General features: G+C 41.6%; 1 pseudogene; it reads right to left on the minus strand.

The window, feature by feature from the left end:
* Positions 1–2,974: 2,974 nt before the first annotated feature.
* On the minus strand, positions 2,975–4,005 carry LOC103542817 (poly(A) polymerase alpha pseudogene; annotated as a pseudogene).
* Between the last annotated feature and the right edge of the window lie 23,307 nt (positions 4,006–27,312).

A 27,312-nucleotide genomic window follows, 5' to 3' on the forward strand; every position in this document is an offset into this window, starting at 1 on the left:
ATCTTCCTCTTTTTTGCTGAGGAAGACTGGCCCTGAGCTAACATCTGTGCCCATCTTCCTCTACTTTATATGTGGGACGCCTATCACAGCATGGCTTGACAAGCGGTGCCCTGTCTGCACCCAGGATCTGAACCGGTGAACCTCAGGCCTCCGAACTGGAACATGCGCACTTAACCGCTGCGCCACCAGGCTGGCCCCTAGAATTCTTCTTAAAATAATAACCTGTCTGCTTTTGGCTTGGGGCCTCAAGGAGTAGGCTATGTATCTCATATTAGGTTTTCTCTTAGAGTTGAGTGAAAGGAACAATCCTGAGACACAGAGTAAAGGATGAGAATTAACTGGAGGCAGATAATCAGAGCTGGAGTTCTTCCTCCTGCTCTGACACCTCTACCAGGAATTTGCAAAAACCTTTGATGGGACATTGGGCTATCTACAAGGGGTGAGGCCAATATTATCTAGATTTCCTTTCAAGGCCCTAGAGTATGTCCCCAACAAAGAGTTTAGGGTCGTGAAGCTTAAGGGCATCATAAAATTGACCCAGGGTTACAATAAGCTCCAGACACTGATGTTAGTAATATTGTCTAGGAATTATTTGATGATTCAGCTAACACTGTGGCATCTCTGCCATAAAATATTCCACAATTCCATTAAAATCACATGAAAACATGTATAAAAAGTCATTGAGGCTCTTTATTGCTTTACAGTTTTCCAGGCTCCAGGAAGGCAGGGTTCTGTATCTGTTATAACATTTTGCAACTGTAACTTAAAAAACACTGTATACAATAAGATAGACATAAAATGCTTTTAAGCTATACAGACACGTATATACATACTATATATATATATGGACATACACATATATATACTTACATGCATATATATATCAAAATATATCTAGTCGAAATGTTATACATTGTTTCCCAAAATAACTTCAAAATGTATAGACAATGAAAACTATCATTAAATGTATCTACAATAGTCCCTCCTTATCCACGGGGGATATGTTCCAAGACCCCCAGTGGACGCATGAAAGTGACTATCTAAGTGACTAATAGCAGGTAGTGTACACAGTGTGGATCCACTATACAAAGGGATGATTCACCCACCTCCCAGGTGGAGTGGAGCGGAATGCTACTCAGAATGACATGCAATTTAAAACTTATGACTTGTTTCGTTCTGGAATTTTCCATTTAATATTTTCGGTCCACAAATGACTGCAGGTAACTGAAACCACAGAAAGCGAAACTGTGGATAAGGGGGAACTACTGGAACCATTTAAAGTAAAATCAAAATCCTTAGCTCTCTAATATTTGTTCTAAATTAACAGCTCCGGGCTGTTATTTTTATATTCTTAATGTTGCAAATGTTATATACTTGTGTCACAGAACATCAGAAATACTGAGCACAGTTAAATACATTCGCAATCCCAGCTCCTTTAACGCTGAATTTTTAGCTTATTTCATTCCTGATTTTTTCCCCTTAAGCTTGGTGTTGGCTGTTGCTGCTATTTCTTTTTGTTTTTGGCAAGTTTGCGGGTTTTTTAAAAATGTGTTTTCAATGAGGAAATATATCATTTGTTGACAATATAGCTCTTGAAAAATAAAAAGAGTATAGATATTATAAGACGAAGCCAACTCCAGTCATGAGATACTACATACATCATGTGAAAGCAACAATCTGATCTCTAGGTTATGAAAACTAGAATTAAAAAGTCACTACACAGAAAATGTCCACCTTTCCTGCTTGACACAGCTTGGATGCAATTCCACGAAATGTTTAATAAGCTGAATTCTTCCCCATTGTGTAAACAAAATGACAAGACTAAATCTGTCCCTGGCAATTTCAGTCTAAATCCATAATTGCGCGAAACACCAGCCCCTGTGCCTTTCATCCGTTAGTGTGACCATATTTTCTTAGGTGGTGGGAGAGAAGGTAAAGCGACTACAGAGAACAAAAATGTGGGAAGAAAAAATAGTTTATGCTAGACACCATAAGGTAATGGGGAAAAGAAAGCCTCAATTAATGCATCTCCTAAGGGTGTAAAGACTATACTCCAGCTTTGGAAAGTTAATTTAGAAAGAGAGAGGAAAAGTATGAATAATTGCAATTTAACATGAAAAATGCGCAGAGAATGGAGCACAGTGGAGGATTCAGAAAACATGTTATTTGGAAGAATCTGTTAGTTATCTGGATTAAGAAAGAGCAACTAAGTTCGTCAACATCCGACATCCTTCACACTGCTGGTAACAAACTAGTAATAGTGCTCCTGGCTCTGTACTTCCTAACTAGGACTTCCTAACAAATTCTGACCAGCTCAGTGAGGGAGCTCACCAAATAAACCGAAATTCTTTTCCAGTCTTGTCTAATCTTGTGCACTCTATTTTCCTTTTTTAGCATTTAGAAATAACAGGTTGAGTTGGCAGATATTGTTTATGAACCCCTGAAGTTGCTTTGACCAGTGAAATCTCCGTTTTATTGACTCCTTGATAACAGAAATAGGATTTACAGGGAGATGGGGATATTGGAAAGTTCTGTACTAGATGTTATCTGAGAGGCCAACGGAGAAGCCCCTTAGTTTCTAGTTGAGTTGTATTTTTCTCCATATAAAGTTGTTCCTTTATTTCTGTTTTCGTTACCGACCCAAAGTGGGTTCTCTTCCTGGCAAGGTAAAATCAGACTCTCCACCAGAGGTAGGTGTCACACAAAGCAGAGCTTATTTGCAGCAAATAGAAGGCCACGAGAAAGCATTTCCAAAGTCGTGGCTGTCTCCAGCGTGGGAAAGCACGGTCCTTTTATCTGGGATGGGGAATGAATATTCAAAAGGGAGAGGTGGGTATTCACTTGCGCAGGCTCAGCTGGCATCTCTCTGCTCATCTGCTCTGGTGCTGCTATGGCTGTGAGGCTGGGTCTGGTTCAGGGTAGTTGTTGATTACATCTCTTAAGATAACAAGAAAAAACCAATTTGGAGAAACAGTTAAATGCTTCCAAAACCTCCCTTGAGTTTCTGGGGGTAATTAGGCAGTGACATTTCCTCATGCCCACTCCAAACAAGACCATTAGCATCTTTGCTTGTTTTATTCTCTTCTGCTTTGGTTTACTTGGGATGCTCTTTTTTTTTTTTTTTTTTTTGAGGAAGATTAGCCCTGAGCTAACATCTACTGCCAGTTCTTCTCTTTTTGCTGAGGAAGACTGGCCCCCGGCTAACATCTGTGCCCATCTTCCTCTACTTTGTGTGTGGGACGCCTGCTACAGCATGGCTTGACAAGCAATGTGTAGGTCCGCACCCAGGAACCGAACTGGCGAACCCTCGGCCACCAAAGTGGAAAGTGAACTTAACCACTGCACCACCAGGCTGGCCCCAGGATGCTCTTCTTTATGAGGTGAGGATGTCCTCTTGACTCCTGCTATAGGATTACGTCATTTTATTGGTACATTCCCTGAAGTTCTAAGTGGTTGCTTTACCAGACATGCTGAAGAATGGACTCTAGAGAATGCAGGCTTTGGTGGTGGAGAAACGATGGGTTGTGTGGCAGTTTGAGGAATGCTTACATTCGATGTACTCCCTGAACTTTCACTGGAATTTACCTGTGGTACAGAAGGTTCAGTAGCCTATATGTTGGTCGCACATGTTGTCGTTACAACTGGCACAGGACTGTTTCTGCCCCTAAAGCCGTCAGAACAGTTCAATGGACCAATCCTCAGAGCACTAGTAGATGAGGACACAGGCATGCAGTTATCGCTGTCCATCCTTAAGTAGATGGATGTCACTCTGTCACTCAGAGATGTCAGTCACACACCTTCTGTTGAAGGATTTTGCCTTTTCTGAAGCACATGATGAGGTAGTAGTTGAAGCTGATTCATTTTTACATGCACTGCAGCAATTTTCACATAAACTTCCAACATTTTGCTGCTTATTGCTTGCCTGTAAGCTGTATATGTGAAAGACTGAATGTCATAGGGGAGATTAACATTGAGGTTATCAGAGTTTTTTGTTTTTTTAAACATTAAGTCAAATTACCTATATTGTATGAAATTCTTCCTTCTTCTTTTTCATCCTCTTCCTTTTAATTCTTACTGCAGATCAGTTCTCTCCCTGCCCCTGGATGAAATCCTTGACATGCCCCCTATTTTTTCCAGTCCCTCTTAAAAAAAAATTAATCTCTTTAAAGCATTGACAAGTTCAATTTCATCTCATAATGACTTAACTCCAGTCTACGCTAGTGTTATTTTAAATGTCAAACTTATTCAGAGTTAAGCATTTCTCCTCCCTAAGCACAGACGTTCTTGAGCACTGGAAGCCCACAGTGGGGGGTGGGGGGCAGGGGAGGGATAGGACAGGCACTTGCTTTTTCTCTTGGTTGTTTGCTAATTACTATACAGCTGACCCCAGGGCATTGGTGAAAAGGGCATACATTTAAGTGGTTGCTTCATTTGGAATCTGTTGTTGAGGCATTCTGGTAATAATATTTTTCCAATGAGGCCTCTTTCCTTCCCAAGCGGTGCATTTACAGTGTTCTTAGCAATTTTCCTATTGGAGACCTCCCACTTCAACTCCTTGGTAAGAGGAATGCCGTCTGTCTGTCTGGCTGTATACAACTTCACCCTTGGCCTCTGGGCTTTCAGTTGTTTATAATTTGATTCCTTATGTATCTCCAATCAGTCCTCTGGGTCAGAGTAAATTTTGAGAAAACCCAGATTGAATTGCCTTTTCCAGGTCATGTTTGGTCCCCAGGAAACCTACACCTCTGCCCACCTTTGTTGGAAACTGGCTCCCAGGGCAGCCCTCTCCATTCTGCACCGGCCATAGATCTTGCCTTTAGAATTTGTAGGCAGAAGTCAGATGCTTGTCCTCTTGTTCCTCAAACTCTTAGAAACACATTTGAAGATTTTCTTATAAATCTCAAAGCTCCTCTCACTTGGGTTGAGGGGAGGTGAAACACAGCACAATTAAATCTCTCTTGAAATAAATCCTCTTGCCACTACACTGCCCTACACACTCACCAGAATGGCTAAAATGGAAAAGAAAGTACTGGTTCATATGCTACTGGTGGGAGTACAAATTGGTATAATAACTGGAAAATGCTTTGGCATTATATACTACAGCCGAACATATCTATTCTCTATGAGCTAGCAGTGCCACTCTTTAGGCAGATATTTAACAGACATGTACGCATATGTTCAACAAAAGTATGTTCATAGAAACCCTATTTATAAAAGCCGTAGATTGAAAATTTCCTAATTGCCCATCAATAATAGAATGGAAAAATGGTGGTATATTCACACAATGGAATGCTATACAGCAGTGAGGATGATCATTCTCTAACTGCACACATCAATACATCAAAAACACAACATCGAGCAGATGAAGCCAGGCACAAGAATATATACTGTACGACACGATTTATATAAAATCCTTAACATAGGCCAAGTTACTCTACATTATGTCAGAGGTCAAGAATAGTGGGGCGATTGGCTGGAAGAAGCGTGAGGGAGGAATCTGTGGTACCGGTAATGTTCTGTTTCCTGCTCTGGTGCTAGTGTCATGGGTAAATTTAGTTCATAAGATTTTATTGAGCTGCACACTCACAATGCATATACTTCTCTTTTGGATATAATACTTCAGTAAGAATTCTAAAACAAAACAAAAACCATGAAATTAACTATCTTGATTTTTTTAATCTCACCCTCTTTTCTGAGCTGGAGGTGAAAGATCTATTTATGCTGGAAGACCCAGCATTGAGCTACCCACTTTGCAAATCCTGCATAGTTGGGCCAGCCCCTTGGCTTAGATGTGTGGTTACCAGGCAACTATTGTTCTCTTCTCAGCCTTTGTGGCCTCTTTCTGAGCCTACAGGAAAAATCGCATTTATCATCCCATTACATAAATGATACGCTTGGTACAAAGCTAGCAGAAGCTTGGGGACGCAAATGAGGACTCTGCACATGCTCATTGGCAGGTACTGTAGGTCATAAAGTGCTAAAAGCCTTAGGAAGAATAAAACCTTACCAGATAGGACCTGAAGTGACCATTGTTTCTACATTAGCCTTGAGGGTCACAATTCCAGACTCATTCTGCCAAGATCTTTTGTTAACATCTCCATTAATTCACATGGGATATGGATTGACACACCGATGAAACTGAATTGAGAGGGCTTTGTGGAAAATATGTCAGAGGGGAAAAGAGATTTAACCTGCATTAGTCTTTGTCAATTCTTTTATCATGATGCAGCCAGGCACTCTGAAATTAGCAAAGATTTAAGATTCTTTGAGTCAGATTGTTCTTTCTCATATCCAGACATACCCTGGGCCTATTGAAAGAGGCTGCACCTATTGAAGCAGTGCCCAAGTGACAGGATATTTGGACAGACTGTCTGAAAGACAATTACTAGTCACAGGCATGAAGACTTTTTACGTTTCAAGATACCACTAACAAACTGTTTTCCATTTGACAATGTCACCAGCAACATACGGTGTTATCAAATTTCCCACATCCCCATCAACATCAGATAATATTATTTACTTAAATATATACATATTTGTTATATATGTATCTGTATGCATATACGTGCATGCACATAATGTTATATAACTTTCATAGGTGGAAATGGCCCTTCCAACATTTTAAATTTAAGGAACAAGAAACTATATTGACCACAATTTTATCTTCTACGTTTCAGGAAAAATCTATTCAGCGCAAAAAGACTATTTTATTGAGCTGCCGTTGTCCTGACAAAATACAAAACTGAGCTTCTGATCAGTCTCTAGCAAAGAAACTCTGTGAACGAACATAAAGACAATGGTCTCAGGTTCCTCAATTAGTTTGAATTTTACATTAATCTCAGAAGACCTTGGTACGTACTCTCTGAAATGGTATTCACACTTTTGTTCAGTGCATTGCTTAATGCCAGAATAAATGATTAGCAATTATTTTTCTCTCTTTCAATAGCTGGAATATAGAGCAATTCCTGTGTTTTTCTTGTATATAGTTTCTTATAATGCATGTTGTAATTTCAGAACATATTCTCCTATAACTATCTGAAATTATTATTATCATGATTTATGAGACCATTTCTGAATGGGAAAATTTCTTAAGATATACCAAGGAAAATAATGGGGCTCTTAGAATTTTCTATTTTAGTATATTATGAAGCAATAAGAGACTTGCTTTATAAAACTTACTTAGAACATTACAATGCTATTTCAGGATGCTTCATACTTTAAGAGAAGTTAGATTATTATATTAGAGCTAATGATTATTCTGTGTTAGTGCTAGTATTCTTACTCATATTTTCATACTCTATCATATACCAATTTTTAACAGCTTTATTTTGGTACACTTATATACCATACGATTTATCCATTTTAAGTGCACAATTAAACGTCTTTCAGTAAATTTTACGGTTGTGCAACCATAGCCACAATCTAAAAGGATCCTGCTTGCCCATTTGAATTCACCCCACAATCCTAACCCCAGTCCTTGGCAATGACTAATCTGTTTTCTGCCTTTATAGATTTGCCTTTTCTGGACATTCCATGTAAGTGAAATCATACAACATGTGGTCTTTTGTATACTGGCTTCTTTCACTTAGCTATTTTTTTTAATGGTTCACCTATATCGTAGCATGTAGCAGTAGTTCTTTCTTTTTTATTGCTGAATAATATTCCATTTTGTGTATATACTACATTTTGTTTATCCATTCATCAACTGATGGACATTTGGTTATTTTTAGGTTTTGACTATTATATATAATGCTGCTGTAAACATTTGTGTACAAGTCTGTGTGTGGACATATGCATTCATCTGTTTTGGGTAGATATTTAGGAGTGAAATTGCTAGATTGTATGCTAAATTGCTCCGTCCAGTATCACAACTCAGCTGTGAGGTTGGCCTTCCCTGATTGTTTGCCACCAACATAGCTATTGTTTCTGGCAAAGTGCCTGCATGTGGGTTTCCAGATCAGGTCAGCCTCCACTGGCAGTGCAGCTCCCGATTTTTATGGCTTGACCATCTTAGTAGAGCTACCATCCAGAATGAGCTTGGCGGGGGCAGGGGAAGAAAAGGAGCAGGTACAGGTGAAAGTGTCACAGACTGACACTTTGTACCTGAAGCCCGAATCTCAACAGTTTTTTGAGCATTAAAAAGTGCTTCTCAAATTGTTGTATGCCTTTGATTGATTTCCAAAAACTATTGACATGACTGTTTTGTCAATTTTGTCCAGTTGTATCATTGTGTGTTAGGTACAGGACTTGCCCATCTCCTCACTCCACCATTCTGGAAGTCTTATCTCCTCCAAATACCAACTTTTAAACTTTTTTTAAAAACAAAGATATCAAGGCATCTTCTTCAGGCACATATATGTTTTCATATATATATATATATATTTTTAGTATACTGAGAATCTTAAGCATTTTTCATAAAGAGCCTTAGGAAAAAAATTATTGGATGAGTATAGATAGGCTAGACAGCATTATTTCATACAGAGATACTAAGTTGAGAATACAATAAAATATAAAGAACTTTCCATATGTCATGCTACCTCTCTGTAAAGGAATAACCATGAATCTTACCTTGTACCAATGATGTGGCAACACTTGATATTTTCACATGGTTTAGAACTCTTCCTTATCCTATTCCCAAGTTCTCCACCTGTATGCATACAAACACACACACACAGATACACACACATCTTTCCACTAATAGTGACATTTAATTAATTATATACATGATTTCCGGTTATGGCTAATTGTGGATTAGCTCACTTATGTCAGCGATGGCTTCAGACTTGTGCAGTGCTGGCTTGTTTCTTCCAGGAAGAAAGGAGAAGGACAAAAAGAGTCTGGATGTATTGAAGAGTCCCCACAAACCATTTAAAAATCCTTAACTAATGTTCCCTTGGAAATCTCTCATTATAAGTCTCTCCCTCTCTCTCTCTTTCTCTCTCTCTCTCTCTCTCTCTCTCTCACATACACACACACACATACACAATCAGTTTGTCAGTTAATTGCCTGTGGCGAAAGTTAATGTTCTAATAAACTAGGTATTAACTAATGTAATGAGTGGTATCATGTAGGTTATTGCCATTATAAACCATACTTAACAGTTTAGAAAATCAATAACATATTAAACAAAGGGTAGTGCTTCTGGAAGAGTTCCTCGGCAAACAGTTGTTTTCTGACAGATTGTGACTGATTCTTCTGCTTCTTGGAAGGTAGAACATGGTCTGCCGCCTTAGTAACTATTAAGGGTTTGTGTAAATGGCAAAATCACACACACACAGACACAGTGAACCACAGAACCATACCTCAGCCTCCATCAGTGGAGCTGCTCATTTACAGATCTACAGACTGGGGAGGGGGCAAGGTAAGGGAGGGTGGCTAGGACCCAGGCCGGATGTTTGTTTCCTTTGCTTTCTCCACACACAAACCCGTTATTGACGTGGGACAAATAATGAAAAGCAGGGAGTGGGGTGACGTATTTGGCAGTTTTCTCTAACGTGAATTTGCTGTCCCCGGCAGTCAGCAGTAGTGCTAATCTGCCACAAGTACTCTTCGTGCTGTGGCTATTGACTCAACACTCCTGCTCATACACATCACCTTGAAGCTGCCAGTCAGAGAAAAGCAGGTTCACAGAAGACTCAGCGACGACAGTTCCCAAGGCAGGAGTGTCATCTTCTGTCAGAGTATATTCCGCTCCCTGGGCTTCTGGAGAGTCAAGTTAGAGAATAACTGGGAAATGTCCGTGAGGACAATAAATAGAAAATAGCATCACGCTGACTAGTCATTCTTGAAAGAATGAGTTCGTAGCCTATATACATATACACATAAATGTGTGCTATTTTCCCCGGAATCCTGCGCCCCACGCTCCGAGGCCCTTCACTAAGCATATCTCCGGAGGTTTATCCTTATGCACAAAACCTCGTTTTATGTTTACATTTCCCTCTTCTCTACTATGTGTTCTACAGCAAAAAGTTATTAACATGAACTCATATCTTATTAACGCTCCACAGGGGCAAAGTTACAGTAAATTATTTGTAAAAGGATAAAAGAGTTACAGTCGGCCCACTGTATCCACGGGCTCCACATCCATGCATTCAACCAACTGCAGATCAAAAGGTCTACGATGGTTGCATCGCTACTGAACATCTACAGGCTTTTTTTCTCTCCATTATTCCCTAAACAATATAGCATAACAACTACTTACATAGCATTTACAGTATATTAGGTATTATAAGTAACCTAGAGATGATTTAACGATGGGAGGATGCACATAGGTTATATGCAAATACTATGCCATTTAAATAAGGGACTTGAGCATCTTTGGATTTTGGTATCAGTGAGGGGTCCTGGAACTAGTTCCCCTCGGATACTGAGAGACGACTGTGTAATGCAATGTAGAATGAAGCATGTTTACCTGGGAGACGGGAAACCTGTGTTCCTCTTCTGAGCTTGTCATTAAACTATTGGGTAACCATGAGGAAATGACAACGTCCCTGGACCTAAAGTTCTTCATATGTGCAATAAGGGAATTGGACGAGATCTTATCTAGGTCCCTTCCAGCGTAACATCATGTTCCAGTGATTACTGTGCAATTTATATGTGTTAGTCACTACACTGAGCATTTTCCCATTTCATTTGATCTTCACAACACCCTTGGGAGGTAGGTGTCATTACCTCGATTTTACTGCTGGAGAGTCACAGCTTGGAGAGAATAAGGAACGTGCCATAGACAGCCTGCAAGCGACTCGGTTGGTCCTCTGTATTCTAACGACTATACACCTGGACCACTCCTCACCTAGACCAAAATATTATTAATGACCAAAGCTCCTTTTTGTCATCAAAACTGCCCCTCTAGGATCTTGGATTTAAGATCCAGTACCTGAGATTTGGGCAAACCGTATCAATATATTGAGGCGTTTGAGTTCCAGTTGATCATCAGCCTTCTTTTTGTCGCTGCCCTAGGCATCCCCCTAACTACCATATGATCCATTCAGCAACTAAGGGGGAATGCCCGGAACTGCCTTGCAGGAACCTCTTCAGCATTAGGACCTATGTCCATTCTGCTTAACACTATACTGTAATTCTGGTTGTCCCTAGTACATTAAATAGTACCCCTGAAATTACTATCATAGCCACCCTTTCTTCCTTTTGCATGCAGGCCCGGACAGAATGAGTTGACTTCTGCCCTAAGAAGGTGTTTTTCAAAGCTCCTCGGTGAGGGTGAATGTAGATTTAGAGCTGAAGTTAATTCGGCTGAGTTGTTCTAAATCTGCTTCTCAAGCTCTTTGCCTGGGTTCTGTCCCCTGTTACTGTGATCCTATTTGGGGATCTGGCTCCCAATTACCCTACCTATCTCTGGGCTCCTAATGGGAGACTGTTTTCAGCTTTGCCTGCTGCCATGTCTGGCCTTATCTTCAGCACATGCCTGACGTTTCCTCCTCTTCTGATTACCAGGTTTCTAGATCTATTTCTTACTTTTATTTGCTTTATGGACTTACCCATAAAGTTACCCAACACCTCTTCTGATCTTCAGTAGAATTTACTCCCTCTCTTAGATTTGGTTTGTTTGAAGTCCCCGACTTCTGTTCTACCTAAAGGTATGGGCCAATGGAGAGTTGTTACCCACAGATGAGTCTGTCTATGTGTGAGATATTCTCAATTTCCTTTCAGGACTTGAGGATATAGAAGTGAGACATCCATGGAATGTTTTCCAGTCTTATTGCTATACCTATCCTTCTACTTTAAAAGTAACATAGGTATTTCCTTCTTCACTGCTTTTTTTTTTTATCCAGTTGGTACCACTCTCCATCATATCATATATTTTACTTATCTTGTTTATTTTGTATCTTCATAGAAGGTAAGCTTTATTAGGGTAGGATTTTTTTTGTCTTCTTCATTGATGTGTTTCAAGTACTTGAAACAAGGTCTAGCATAAGGAGGTCCTTGGAAAATATTTGTTAAATTAATGGGTGAATGAATGAATGAGACCAGATCCTTGTGTCTTGCTGTCTTTAACCAATGAGTTCCAAAAGTTATCTCCTAATACTTTTTAAATGAAATGAACTAAGAAGAAATAAATCATCATACCAAAGTAGATAAGAATTTGGCCTTAAAGTTATGCCCTGAAATAGACAGCGTTGTGCTTGGTCAGAAGAGTGGTGGAGAACCGGTCTGTTTGACTGAGTAGATAAATTGTGTGAGCTGAGTCAGAGTGGGGCGAGAGGCCAGAGTAGCTATTGTCCTAATTACTCAGCCAGCAAACCTCACGGAATTGGCCTGTAAATAACACACTCATCCGCTTCACAGGCCTCTCTGCACAGATGGTTTCATTTGAATTTGAGTTCCCATGCCCCTTTCTAGGAGGTTTATGTGGATGTTTTTTGGCATGCTTGCCTGCCTGCTATGTGTAGCTAATTTACCTTCAGGAAGATGCTCACCCCACGGGCAATAGCAAACAGAGTTCAGATTCACTCCGCCCATTGCCGTGACAGGGGATGATTGCTATGAAGACAGTTTCATGGAAACAATTTTGTTTTGTATTTCTAGAATTGCCTTTGAATTAATTATTATCATTGTATCGATGATCTTAATGAAACTACAACAGAAATTCTCAAAGTAAGTAAGCTGAAGTAAAACACAGGTTTACCCTACCAGCTAAACTCATGAAAACCAATAACAAGCACTTGCCATGGTCATTTCAGATATAAAGGAACATTGGTTTAATACTGTGAAAACCTGTATTTATAAACACTTTCTTTCTAGAATGCTGATCAGTACCAACCAGACCTGCCTCTCCTTCAGAATACTGCTCCCCTCATAACCTCCGCGGCCTTGCTAGGTAGGTTTAGTAACCTAAATTCATGTCTCGGCCATGGTGAAGTGGTCAGGAGAGGGCATCTGACTAGCGACTCATTAATCCATGGACAGCCTTGTAGCTGTGTAGTTTGATAAAAGAATTATGCCAATCTTATTTTGTTTCTCAGGAGTTTGAACAGAAATAGAAAGAATTTATTAATCATAACTGGAGGCAGAAGCTGAAGGGATGCAGTGAGAGATACAAAAAGCTAACATTTACTGAGTCCCTACCTTGGGCCTGACACTGTCTAGCACATACATGGACTATCTTTTAAATCCCCGTAACAGCTCTATGACCTTGGCACTGTTCTTAATTTGCAGACCCAGGGAAGGTAAGTTACTTGATTATATAATAACTGATGGGATCGTGATTCAAGCTGAGGTCTATATAATTCCAGAGTCTCTTCTCTTAATCACTGCATGACACTGACTTCAGAGGAGAGTGAATTTGGTAAAGGTCATGTTAAAGTTAAGAGAGAAGAAAACCCATGAGCAAATAGATAATACAAGTTGTTTAAGAAGAAAAAATGGAACAGAATGGACCAAGGAGAAGCAAGGATAGCTTGTGAAAAACACGCTTCTCAGGAGAAAGGAGAGAGAACTGCCTTGGGTTAGTATGGCATTCTGCTGTCTGGTCCAATTTCAAACCACCTGTACCCCTACATATAACTTCAAAAATTCTCTATCCTTTGCGAATAAAAGAATCTTTAAAAGAGTCGTATGTCCCAACACCATAAAAGTCTATTTGGGAGGGAGAACAAACACAGTCATAACATGTGTGCTGCTAGTGTCCAGTTCTTTCCTTCTGTTTCTATGCTGAGTTGCCAGCCTGTGTCTCTTGGGAAGACTAGCCTGGAGGTGGGTCCCAGGGAGCCAGGCCTGGAGACCTGATGTTCATTTCTTGTTTGGGTGTCCCCTCACTGGATGGGCCCTTGACACTGAGGAAGACTTTAGCCCCAACAAAGCGTTTGGAACCCAATGCCAGCTTCTCTTTCCTCTTATGCCAGAGGACTTCCTTCAGTGCCTCATTCTGATAACTCAAGCACTTCCTAAAAAATACCAGCCTTCGAGGTGATCTGTGCTACAGAAAAGCACAGTTGTGCTCATAAGGAGGCCTACATTACCTGACCAGCAAGGCAAATAAATCACATACGCATATATGCCATGCACTTCTGTTCGGAAGCATTGGTCCTGGCAGTCATGCAATTGAGGATGTGTGCTTCCTCACAGTACATTACCCAGGCAGCTCTCTTTTCTAATGACTGCTGCTGGACCCCAGGATCTGAGGAACCCAAGAAGGCCTTATCTGAACTCCTAGCACCCATGAACATAAGAGCCTTATCTACTCATAGAGTAAGCTTCTCATCTCCTACATTGGAGTTCTTGTCCCTAGGAATTCCTTTTCTTCGTCTTTGGATCCCTTCACTTTGTTCTTTCCCTTCACTTTGTTCTTTTGACAAGTCAGGGTCAAGTTTTGAACTCATCATCTGGAGCACCTTGGAAACCTGTTCCTTTGAAAATTGTAAATGAGAAAATGTTCTACAGGGAAAACCAGAGTGACCTAATCAATGATTGAATTGATTCTTTCCATTTTACAAGGTCCCAGTAACCTCACATCGATTAAATGGCAATGGACTTAGTTTTCAGAATGTGTTATGATAAATTAGATATTTAAATGTCAGATGAAACCAGGGCTTTCTGGACTTTCCTGAGATGCTCGCGGGGCTTGTGTGTGTGTATCTGGGGAGTATATGCATGTCAGATTTTCATAAAAAAGGACAAATCTGCAATGTTTTCCTCCGTTACTTAGATTATAAATGGGTTGATCAACACAACTTTGCTGTCCAATACACTAAAAGACATTATTTTTAATTAAAGTAATGAATAATCAGGAGACTATAGGACACAGTTCAATTTTTAAATATATGTTATATAAGCAAAACCTATTTTTGTCAGTTTAAAGAGCAGCACATTTGTATGTTGTATTCATTATCTATCATGAGTATATATTCCTATTTTATTTTTTAAAGTTAGGTTTATTGATTTATAATTTAGATACAGTAAAATTCAGCATTTTCAGGTGCACAGTTTGATGAATTTTGACAAATATAAACAGTCATGTACTCACCACCATAATCATAATATAGAACATTTCCTGAACGTTCCTTCACAACCCTTTGTAGTCAATCCCCTCCCCCAACCCCCAGCACTGATCTGATTTCTGTTCCTATGGTTTTGCCTTTTCCAGGATGATGTCCTATAATAGAATTGCACAATACATTAGCCTTTTTTTTTTTTTTAAAGATTGGCACCTGGGCTAACAACTGTTGCCAATCTTTTTTTTTTCTGCTTTATTTCCCAACCCCCGCCCCCCCCCGCCCCGTAAATAGTTGTATATCTTAGTTGCAGGTCCTTCTAGTTGTGGGATGTGGGACGCTGCCTCAACGTGGCCTGACGAGCGGTGCCATGTCCGCGCCCAGGATCCGAACCCTGGGCCTCCGCACAGGAGTGCAGGAACCCAACAACTCGGCCACAGAGCCAGCCCCTACGTTAGCCTTTTGAGTCTGGCTTTCTGCACTTAGTGTCAGGCATTTGAGATTCTTTCATTTTGTTGCCTGTTCCAGTAGCTTGTTACTTTTTAATGCTGAGTAGTATTCCATTGTCCAATGTATCATAATTATTCACTCACCAGTGGAAAGACATTTATTTCCATTTTTGGCTGTTACAAACAAAGCTGCTATGAATATTCTTGTATATGTCTTTGTGTGAACATGTTTTCATTTCTCTCAGGAAAATACCTGAGTGGGTATTCATTTTATTTTCAAATGAATATACGTGCATATAAAATAATATATGAAAACTGTAATTATATGTATGAAAGAACCCATAATACTCACTATATAAATTTCATTCTTGTGGATGAGACAAATCTATTCATTAGCTGGAAAAGCCTAATTCTCACGTGAACTAAGTTACTCATTTGGGCAGGACTAGCATGTATTTAATGTTTGTTATTCTGGTCCTTTCTGGAGCTTCCAGAGAAATAATTCAGAAATTTTAATGGCATCTAAGCTTTTGGAATTTAACATTTTGCTTTTGTTTGCATATTTTAGACAAGGTATAATAGATATTACCTGTACCAGTACATTGCTCTTTTTCAAGGATTTTGAATTTGAATTCCAAGATTTTGAAAACCTTTGTAAAACACATGTTCAAAATTTTTCTATAGAACAATAAAAAAGTAACCAATTTTTCTTCATTATAAGTAAAACTCACTAAGATAAAATTTGTCGATAGAGTACAAACATATAAATTTAGTTTAATTGTCCCTTAATAAAGGGCTGAAAAGCAATGTGGAGTGGTAAGAAGTTTGAACAAGTACAGTAGATAATTTTAGAGTGTCTCTCCACCTTGCGGCTATTCTCCCTAATCTGGGAATTAACCCATCCTTGAATCTTCAGGATCACAGACCAGGGCGAATCCCCATCAGCCCTCTTAGTAGTTCATGACTTCACCCATCAGCCCGGAGCATTTGGACTAGAGTGGACACCTAGACTTGTCTAGGTCAATCCAATGCTCTTCCACAGAAATCCGGATTGGGACAGAGCTGAGGCTCTTTGTGTGGGTGTGTCTCGGTAGTGCTCAGGGACTGTGAGACAACTGGTTTTCCACCATTTATCTGAGAAGCAGGAAACGCTCATCTGCAAGGAGGAATGAAGCAGATGTGCAGAGAAACCAGGAAGTGAGAGGAATGCTCCCGGTGACTTCCTCAGCCCTGGATCCAGTCTATAGTTTCCAATGGTCCCTGAGACCCAGAACACAGTCTTTTTCTTGTGATCTGTGAAACACTTAAAGAGCAAAATTTTGGTTTAACTGAGCTTGATATGTTTTTTTGTCACTTGCCTTCAGAGAGCTTCTCACTGCTAGAACCAGAAGTCTTCAACGACTCTCCCACTAACTAGTTATGGGATCAGGGAAAGTTTGCAAATTCTCAGTTCCAGTGTATTCTGGGCTTGGTAGATAAGAACACAGGATTTGGCGTTAGTGAAAACTGACTTCAGATGTGGATTTTACCACATCTGTGAGTTGATGAAAGTTTAACTCTTTTGAGCTCAGTTTTCTCTACTGCAAATGAGTGATAATAATACCTTACAGTTTCCCTGAGACTCCCAGGAGAAAATATTTATAACGCAAGTAAGATCATTCCTGTTGTATGGTAAGAATTCAATAAATGGTGACAATCATTATTACTTATAACTCTGTAATTTTTCCTCCCCTCTTTCATTCCCTCCCTCTTTTTCTTCCTTCCTTCCATAAATATTTCATTTTTCTATGTGCTAAGTCTGGTGTTGAGAATGCTTCATCTCAGTAAAGGTTAAATAGACATTTCCTTAAAGAACTGGAATTCTCACTGGGAAGACAGACTGGTAAACAGAGTCAGGGCGTCACTTTCCAGTGCAATAACAGGCGTCTGTACAGGAGGGCACTCATCTGCAAGGCAAGCTGAGGAGAGATGCAGCCAGAGTCCAAATAACCCCTTCAGAGCTTCATGGTCAATGAAAAGACTAGAGTACCACACTTGGTGTGTAGGCAGCAGCGTTTCCTGTCTTGGAAGCCTGCAGGGTATGTTCTTCATGAAGTGCTTCTTGAGAGCTGGTGATGTCAGCTTAGGCCCTGAGGTCAGATATATTCTGACAGTGTCAAGCTCCTGGGAAGAATTAGTCAGGGTGCTGGGCCCCTAAGGTCCCTGACCTAGCCCTTCTAAAGGTGACAAAGGGCTACCACATGGTCGGCAGGCAAACTGCCAAATGGTCTCTGATAGGCTCCCTCTAACAGCCTTGTAAACTTCCCTTGATCTTTGTTGCTCCGAAGGCAAATGTTTCCTTAACTCATAACCTAAGGCCTGTATTCCAATGACTAGTGCCTGTTGCCCCACTTCAGAGAGCTCTTATGCAGCATTCGAACATACCAGCAACACAGGTTAAACGAAGACTGACTCCCCTAAAAATCCACCTCTGAACCAACCTGTTCAACTCCCTTATTCAAGTCAGAACTGGCATTGCATTTTGGTGGTCGTTTTTTTGTTGTTGTTGTTTTTGTGAGGAAGATTGGCCCTGAGCTAAAATCTGTGCCAATCTTCCTCTATTTTATGTGGGATGCCGCCTCAGCATGGCTTGATGAGCAGTGCTAGGTCCATGCCCGGGATCAGAACCTGTGAAGTCTGGGTCCCCGAAGCAGAGCGTGCGAACTTAATCACTCAGCCACGGGGCTGGCCCCTATTTTGGTGGTCTTTTAAATAAAAGTAAATTACTCTTTTAGTCTTTTCTGAGTCAGAAGTATCTTGACATACTTATCAGCTTTCTTCCAAACACGCTGGCATTGCTGCAGATTTAAGCCTCTGAAAACAAACAGGCTTGTCCACATGGGTCTGTTTGTCCAGTTGCTCGTAGCAGCTGAGCATACGGGGTGCCCACCTCGGCCTGCACTAACTGCGGCTCCTGCACTCTCCCTATGAACCGCCTACCAGCTCTCTGTGGAACGGCAGCGGGGTGTTTCTGGGGGGTGGCAGGTACTCGAGGAAAAGAACCTTGTCTTCCATGTACCAGATCCATTTCCCGAGAGCACTTTGCAGATGAGTCTGCATCCACGCACTGCTCAGGGAGTATCGGCTGGCAGGATTTCCTCAGGGCAAATGGGGGATAACGAATGAGCTGGCCGCCTCTGCAGCCTGTGTTTCCTCTCGAGGCTCTGAGGGGGAAGTTGAACTTCATGGAACCTGGGCTTTATTCCTCACCATTCAGCCTGTCCCTCTCCGTTGTTTCAGTAGCCTCAGCTCAGATGCAAAAGCGGATGCCTGACTGCTGGCGACCGTTAGGGTTTCACTGGTTTGAGAGACCCTGGCATCTCTGTCAGGCTCTGGAAGCCGCACGTTCTTTGTGGAGCTGAGTTTGAAGTATTTTCTGGCTGCTTTAGCATTAAGTATAGCTCAGGGAACGATCTGGGTTTATTCTCTCTTAGAGCTGACTCTACCAGTTCTGAGTGGAGTGATTCCTCTGAAAAGTATGACTTAGTAAATCCTCGTTTTTTGAGGGAGCTGTTTCATTGGAGGGTTGTCGAAAATCTACTAGAAATGATGTAATCCATCCAACATGGGACAATTGAGCAAAGGTTCTAGTTATGTTCCAGGAATTCAACAGTCGGAAGGACTGTGTCCCTGCCCACGATACAGACCCTCTGGGAGTCTCCTGAGACCGCCTCACCCTAGTTAGTTACATAAAGGAAAACTGTCTACCACCAGCTACGGTCAAGATGCGTAAACCAAGAGGAAAACAGATACTGAAGCCAAAATTCCGACGACACTCTAGCCAATTTGTTTATTTACTCATTCTTCATTGAGCCCCTTCATGTGAGCCCTACAAAGAAAGTTGAGAAATATTAATTACGGGTTAAGACAATAGCATCTTTTTCATGTTTCTTTCAGGTCAAAACAGATACCGTATCTAGGAGGCAAGGATTCTCATGTATAATTGATGGTTCTCATTAATAATGCTGTAAATCTATCAGTTTCTACAAGCATTCCAATATGCATTATCTCACTTGATCTTCACAACAACACTAGAAGCAATAAATTCTATGGGAATTTAATTTTGTTTGGTGGTCTCAGTTTCAGGAAGGCTTCAAAAAGAAGGTGGAATTTGAGCTGGCCCTTGTGGGAGGAGGCATGAAGTCTGCATGAGTGCTCTTCTGTGAGAAGATTGCATCTCTCTCCATCTAAGGGGTGTAGCCCCCCTTACAACACTATTGATGCCAAAGCAGGTGCACAGACCATGCCTCTCTTCACGTCCTTCCATCCTTTCTTCTTATGGATGTGCCATGGCCTTCCCTCTTACTACAATACCCCCAGGCCTCTTCCCATGTGGGAACATGGCAGAGGGTTGTATGGGGCACTGCCTAGACTGGGAGTCCAGAGATTTCCATTCTAACCCTAATTTTGCAATAGGTATACGATGTTTAACTAATTTCATCTATTAACAAACAAGGAGGGTGGTTGACAAAATGATCCCTTAGGTGACTCCTTTTAGTGCGAGGCAATTTACAGACGTGTGGACAGGGGTAGGGAAGCCCAGGAGGTGTCGAGGGGCCTGCAACAACAGAAGCCTTTACCACACCTGCAGGGGAAAGGTGTTTTGGCAGCGGGTTGAGAGAGGGTGCCTTGCAGGAGGGGTCGCTGGCAGGAGCTGTAGCTGTGGAGGGGGACAGCCACTGCCATAACTGCCCAAGCTGGGAAGAGGTGAGAGGAATACATGCCACGGCCTTGCTCTCTTCCTGCCCTCCAAGCTCCTGCTGACGCCTCCCCCAGCCAAACCCCGTGGAAGCCGGAGTGCAGAGGGACCCAGGGGCTGGACACTGCAGGGCTCAGCCTCTCGGGACACAGAAGAGCAGAGAATGGCTTTCAGTGGGTCTAGGGCAGATGGAACATATCCCCCGGAGACCCCAAATCACAATGCGGTTGTTCTTTTTGCAAAGCGACAGGTTCTAGCTGCCATTTATTTGTTTGATTGTTTATTCATTTAAACAGCCTTTATTTCCATCTCTATTCGCAAATGCTCTGTGGTAATCTGCTGATAGAGTATCCATTTCACAAGTCATCCAGTTTCTCTACAATACTGAAAACATTGCTTTTTATTTGGTGACTGGTTGAACTTTATAAACACAGGTTTAGAAATTAGAGCCATATTTTCTTGGGAAAAAATAAAATTATATCAGTAATATCGCTTTGGTAGTCCTCTTAAAATAGATGATATTAGAACAATTATAACTTGGCTAACACGTGTTCAGTGTTGATGAACTTATAATGGGGAAACATCGAAGTGTCTGGAACTTTACAACTAGCATTATTCTATTTAACACCGCCAATAAAAGCATGAGGAGTAGAAACCACTGACTGTAATCTTCATAACAATCAATATATTTGTGTATACCAGGGTGTGTGTGTGTCTGTCTGTCTGTCTCCTGAATAATGGCTCTTTTTTTTTTTCCAGAAAATAGACAAAACCTAATCAAATGCTTATGAAGCAAAACACCGTGTTATCCAATCTCCTAGGTTTCCTTTGACTGTGTGGTCCTAACGGAGCCGCTCCATCAGTGCGATGGGAGATTTCTGTGCCTAACTTGTGAAACCACGGGCTCTGATTTTCTTCTTTGTCGCTCCCCCAATAATCTATTGACACACCCAGCTCTCTAGAGTTCTGAGCAGAATGCAGAAGGGGACAATGAGTCTGAAATAGACACACCAGATCTAACTTTAGGTCTGATGTTAAATAAACCTGAGAGTAAATATTGAGTGAAGACAGAATGTTACCTTCAAACTCCAGGTTTTAGGAACTGTGCCCTTTTATTTCATTCGATTAATTTAGGAAATACAAATTTGCTTTATAACACCATAACACAATGCATCTTAACAAGCATAGAAATGTACTGTGTCTCTTTAAGCCTGTGTTTTTAAAATTTAACAAATAACATGAAGTGACTGCTAAGGGATCTGCATGGTCTAACAGGACAAGTGGTTCCGTCTGCAAGCGAGATGAGGACACAATTGACATTTAGATTTTCACGTGGTTTCCCCCCAAGAATGTCATGCTGTGAAGAGCAGCCCAGCTGCCAACCTGAAAGGCAGGGAATCAACAGTCCACGAGCGTGAATTTGGGGAAGCTGTACAGCAAGGACGTGGGAAGACAGGAAAACAGGCGGAGTCAGGAAGTCGCGGTAGAGACCGGGGTTGGAAGGATAAGCACTGAGTCCCCGGCTCTAGCCCTCATGCCCCGTGGGAGACTGTGTCTGCCGCGAGGGGCTACGATTTCAGAGCTTGTGCAGGAGACACGTGGGGGAGTCCAGGGCGTCCATACCCAAGAATAACCAGTCCACGAAAGCAGAGCAGGGAAAGGGCGGGGACTCTCTACTCACGGCCTAGCGCTCAGATGAGCTGGGCGCTAAGACCTCATTTATCCCCCTCCAGCCACGGTAGGGAGCGGTGGCTTATGAAGTGTCATCTGGCTGAGTCTAGGACAGATGTCCCTGTTCCCAAACGCCTTCAACATAACACCCCCCCCCCACTCCCTTTTTACCCCTCCCCTCGACCTCTATAAAGTCCCACACAATTACCTCCCTTATGGAAGAACGCCTGAAAGTCCTATTAACATGGACAGACCTTAGCCCGCATGGGATCACAGAATAGCAACCTGTCACATCCGGAGCCTAAATGATTTCCTTGATTAGTGAGACACTATCCGGGCGGTGCGGAGAGAGGAGACAGAGGCAGGGGCGCTGCGGTAGGAATCCCGGGGCAGGCTCTTTCACCTCGGCCTCAGAGTAGCCAGGACGAAAAGGCTCCTGACTCTCAGGGGAGGGTGGGATGTGGCGATAAGGGACAGACAGGAGCTGTGACAGGATGAGTCTCCACGAAACTGCATTGGGCCCAGCTCCTCCACGGGGATGTAACTCCCAGGGAGACAGTCCAGCAATGGGGGCTCTGACACAGAGCCAGGGAAAGGCTAACGTGCCACCTTCAGCCTCATCGCAGTCGGTCACCTGCCGGGGCCCTCAGACCTGTCCCTTGATTCTGCTTCCCTCGTGTTCTCTTGTGGTTAAGAGTCTGCCCTCTCCTTTGAGGAGATATTTGGGGATAAACAAACAGGAGACCATGTGCGGGTCCTTCAAGTTCATCCGCTTCAGTGTCATAGTCTGTAGCTTGTGTAAAATGATCACATGGGCCTTGAGCAACCTGCCCCAGAAATGACATGTGCTTGTCAAGGATTCCACTGTGGGGCGAGGTTAAGAAGCAAAGTAAAATGCAAGAGAATTGTCTTTACCTGGGATCTTGTGTGTGTGTGTGTGTGTGTGTGTGTGTGTGTGTGTGTGTGTGTATGTATGTGTGTGCGCGCGCGCTGCGCGCGCGCTGATCTGAAGGGAAAAGGAAGACCTTTGAACTTTATGCATTTAACTAGATAGAGTCTTTTCAGGTTATCATTTACCATATAACCAATTTTTTGGGCCTTTTTTGGTACAGCAAAAAAATATAATGTAAATACTGTATTTTTTAAAAGTTCTCTTAATTAGCAGAATAAGAACAAGCCAATTATTTCACTGAAGTTGCTAAGTGTTGGCATTCTGTGCTGTACATCCCTGTTACGGTCTCAGGAAATGCAGAGGCGTAGAAGTGGTTAAGTTGGTATCGGTAATGTACAGCCTTGATTTTTATGTACAACCTTTTTATGTACAACCTTGATTTATAAGTGTGAACCTTCACCTGATTTTAAATGCAATTTCTTTTTATGCTAATTTATATATGTAATTCTCGAGGTAACTTATTTATAAATCAAAGGCTGCAAATTTCTAATTTAGTGTCTGGATTTACAGATCCCTGACTCTTCATTAACTTCTTGATTTATAAACAATGGACCAAAAGTCCCAGTTGATAGGTGCAAAATCTTCTGCGGGATTTACGGGCTCTAACCAAGAGCCCTGCTGTAAATCATTGTCGCATTTGCAAATGTTCCCATTAGTGAGTGCTTTGGCTGTCTGATTGGAAAACACCTTCTCTCTTTACTATTTAATTCTGATTTATCTTTTTAAAATATGGCACGTTCTGATAATTTGTTACTACCTAGTACTGATTTATAAGGGCACTGTAATAAATTTTATAACATAAATTTTAAAGGCTTTGAATTAGGTCCACCAGATTTTTGAAAGCTTTATGGCTGAAAAACAATTCTCAGAAGCATAAAGGAAATTTTACATTCTACAAAACAAAACAAAACAAAACATGGAGTGCTGGCCGTGAGAATGTCTGTCTTTCTATACCGTCTCCCCATCCCCTGCATTAAGACTTCCCTTTAACAACAAGTGCGTATAGTTGTTGGCTAGACCCAAGCAGACCTCCAAGGGCGGAGGAGTATCAGTGTTTGACCGGAGCAGATTCATACGATTACTGTGTGCTAAGCCCCTTGTTGAAATTTGGGGGCCTGCATGCTTTCTTCTTGGTTCTGTCATCTGTCTGTGCTTTCATCTGCTGGGGACACACTGGTGCATATGTGGACTTAATCCCTGCTTGGGGAGTCAGAGCACTTGCTGGGCAGCCTGTTCATTACATACCTGTTGAAGATATTTATTGTTTCCCCGGCTAAGGGCTGAGGGATTGGTGTTTATCAGTTTTGTGCCCTTGCCTACTGGTGACTCAACTTCTGCCCACTGTCAGAGAGAACTGCTTCTATAGGGGATTGGGGCGAGACCTGAGGACACTGAGTGAGGATTAGCATTTTAAAATGATAATATTCCCAGAGGTTTTACGCACCGTAAAGGAAGTGGATGATTTTCCTCTTGATTATCTCGAATCTAGCAGATCTCCGTGGTTCACGTGATTCACATTTGTACTTTTCTCCCTCTGTAGGGGGAGTGGTATATATTGTTGCATCGCATCTTTACTACAAAGGTTTTATTTTGCCAAATTTCCAAGAGCTGAAAACTATCTAAAGAGGGCAATTAAAGGCATAGATATTCTTTTGGATGAACTAGCAAACAGTCGACAGAAATGGTAGCCCTGTAGTCTCTACATTGCCCTGAGATTTACAAGAATCTGGGGAAGCTTTGGCAAGGGAAAATGGTGAATGGATAATTTACAATATAGCAGTTGGGTTGGACCATAAAGCATTGTTTCTTAATAAAGCATTTTTAACAACAAAATTTTCAAAGTAAAGTAGTCCATACGTTTTTCTTAAAGACCTCCTTTGGAGCTATCTCTGGAGCATTTGGACTGGAATTGGGCAAGTGAAAGAACAAAGACGATACTCTAGAAGATCAACATATGGTTTGCATCCTCAAGGGCAAGGCAAGGTTCAAGTCCAAAATAGTTAAGAAACAACACAAGATTTTACTGGGAGATTGAGGGCTTTAGTTAGGTTTCCCTGCTGAGTAGCTGTGTAAGCCACTTCAAATCATGTCAATCTTTCAGGGTCTTAGTTCCTTTATCTTTCATAGAGAAGACTTGATTAACAAATATTCGTTGAGTACGTATGTATTATTTGCCAGGCACTGCCAAAGCTACTGGGCAATTAGGGATCCATTAAATCACAGTCAACATCACGGAATTAAAGTCCAGAAAAGAAAGGATAAATTTCTATAACTAATAAGGTCACATACATTAGAAAAGTTTAAATACTGTAGAAGAGGAGAAAAATACCTAAAGTCCCTTTCAGCCCTATAGTACTAGTGATTTTATGATAGATGTTTATAAGTCCATAAGTAATGAACGTTATGCGTATTACTGTTACTTGTTTCATTTACTCCGCACACTAAAAATGACCTTTAGGGCATAGTTATCTCCTGCCTACTGTCGCAATATTTTTGAAGAGTCGTGTTATTAAAGTAGGTACTTATTGCATAAAATTAGTGATTTCAAACAGGAAAGACAGGGAGAGATAAAGTTGAGTCAAAGAAATGTTGACCTTAAACAAATAGCCAGTTATTTCTCCTGCAAAAATGGGTTTATTCAGGGTCAGCCAAGAATTGCAATTCGGGATCTGCAACCATGGTGTGCCAGGTGCAAGTCTCCTAGCAGCGAGGGAGGAGAAACTCTTTGATGGAGGGGAAGAGGAAGTCGAAAGGGCTATTGTAAATCAAAAGTTCCAGGTGTAGTGGCTTTTCATTGGCTGAATTGTGGCAGTCTCTCATTGGCTGAGCTTCTTGCCTATCAAGAAGAGGAAGTCTTTTTTCTTCTTCTTGGGGTCTCCTGTTAACATAGGGCATGAGAACTCCCCCTTTTTGGCCCCCAACTACATTTTAATGAGGTTCCCGCTTATTAATTTCCACATTCCCCCCTCCGTTTTTTGTGAGGAAGATTGGCCCTGAACTAACATGTTGCCAATCTTCCTCTTTTTGCTTGAGGAAGATTGTTGCTGAGCTGACATTTGTGCCAATCTTCCTCTATTTTATGTAGGATGCCACCATAGTGTGGCTTGACAAGCAGTGCTAGGTCCGCACCCGGGATCCAAACCTGCGAACCTGGGCCACTGATGAGGAGCACGTGAACTCAACCACTATGCCACAGGGCCAGCCCCACATTTCCCCCTTTTGATTAAGATCTTTCTCTGAAAGTATTGCCAATCAAGAGTCAGGTTTTTCTGCTTTCAGCAGCTTTTCATCTCTTGATGACTTTCCTCAGGATCATAAACGGAGAACTCCCAGGCATTTTTTTTTCTGAAGTCCATATGTTATCAAGATCATAGGCATTGGAGATCATCTGAAGTGTTATGTCATCATCAAAGGTTTGGCAGACAAAATTCCAACAGACTTGATCTGGACATCTTGGGTAGGCTGTCTCATCAGATGTCATTTGCTTCAATTCCGGGATATCTTTCCTTTGGAGTCACCAGATGATGCTCAGGCTCAGTCAGGGTTAGGTGCTTTCTTTAGGTGTGCCACGTGAATCCAAGAGTCTATTCCCTGGAGATTTGCAGCACAAGGGTCAGTTAGCAGCACCTGATAGGAATCTTTCCAGTGAGGTTGCAGAGAGTCCTTCTGGAGGTGTCTTTTCCAGTAGATGAAGTCTCCAGGTTGCAAACTGTGATGCGCAAGGTCTTTGCCTCCCTGGAGCGCACGTGAAAAGATTGCTCTAGCAAAACATGCTTCTGTTTTTCCTAGAAGCAGTTAGGCCTTTGCAATGTTGGAGCATATCTCCATTCATCAGCTGTCAATAGAGGCAGGAGCCAAGTACACTGGGTGTCCTGTGACTATCTCAAAGGGTGAGAGTTTATGAGTTCCAAAGGGAGTGGATCTGAGACTTAGAAGGACCAATAGCAATGCTTTTGACCAAGGTATTTGGAGGGTCTCTACAAATTTTGCCAACTGAATCTTAATAATGCCATTGGTGTGTTTGACTAAACCAGAGATTGAGGGTGGTAAGCACAGTCGAAGTGTCATAAAACTGGCCAAACAGCACAGACTTGTTAAAGTACCTGACCAGTAAAATGGCTTCCTCGATCATTATGAAATTTGAGAGGAGTTCCCCAGGTAGGGACAATCCTTTCCAAAAGGACTTTAGCCACAGAAGAGTCAGTAGCCTGTCTGTAAGGGAACGCTTCGGTCCAGTGAGAAAGCATACAGACCATGACTAAAACATTTATATCCATGAGACGGGAAGTTGTATGAAATCCATTTGCTAAACCTGGTCCATTAGGCAGTTTAAAATGTCTGGGAGCAGTACGAACAGGCTTCCCTGGATTGTATTTTGGACAAGTGTGACAAATGAGGTAGGCACTTTTTGTGGCCTTGTTAATATTTCCCCACCAATATTGATTCATGAACGTTATCATTTTGTTAGTAGACCAAGGCTTTAATGTATGTACAGTGGTTAGCAGTGGGAATTTTATAGCCTCTGGTAGGACTGGGTTAACAACCCAAATAACA

The sequence above is a fragment of the Equus przewalskii genome, chromosome X (assembly GCF_037783145.1).
Source record: "Equus przewalskii isolate Varuska chromosome X, EquPr2, whole genome shotgun sequence".
In the NCBI taxonomy this organism is placed as follows: Eukaryota; Metazoa; Chordata; class Mammalia; order Perissodactyla; family Equidae; genus Equus; species Equus przewalskii.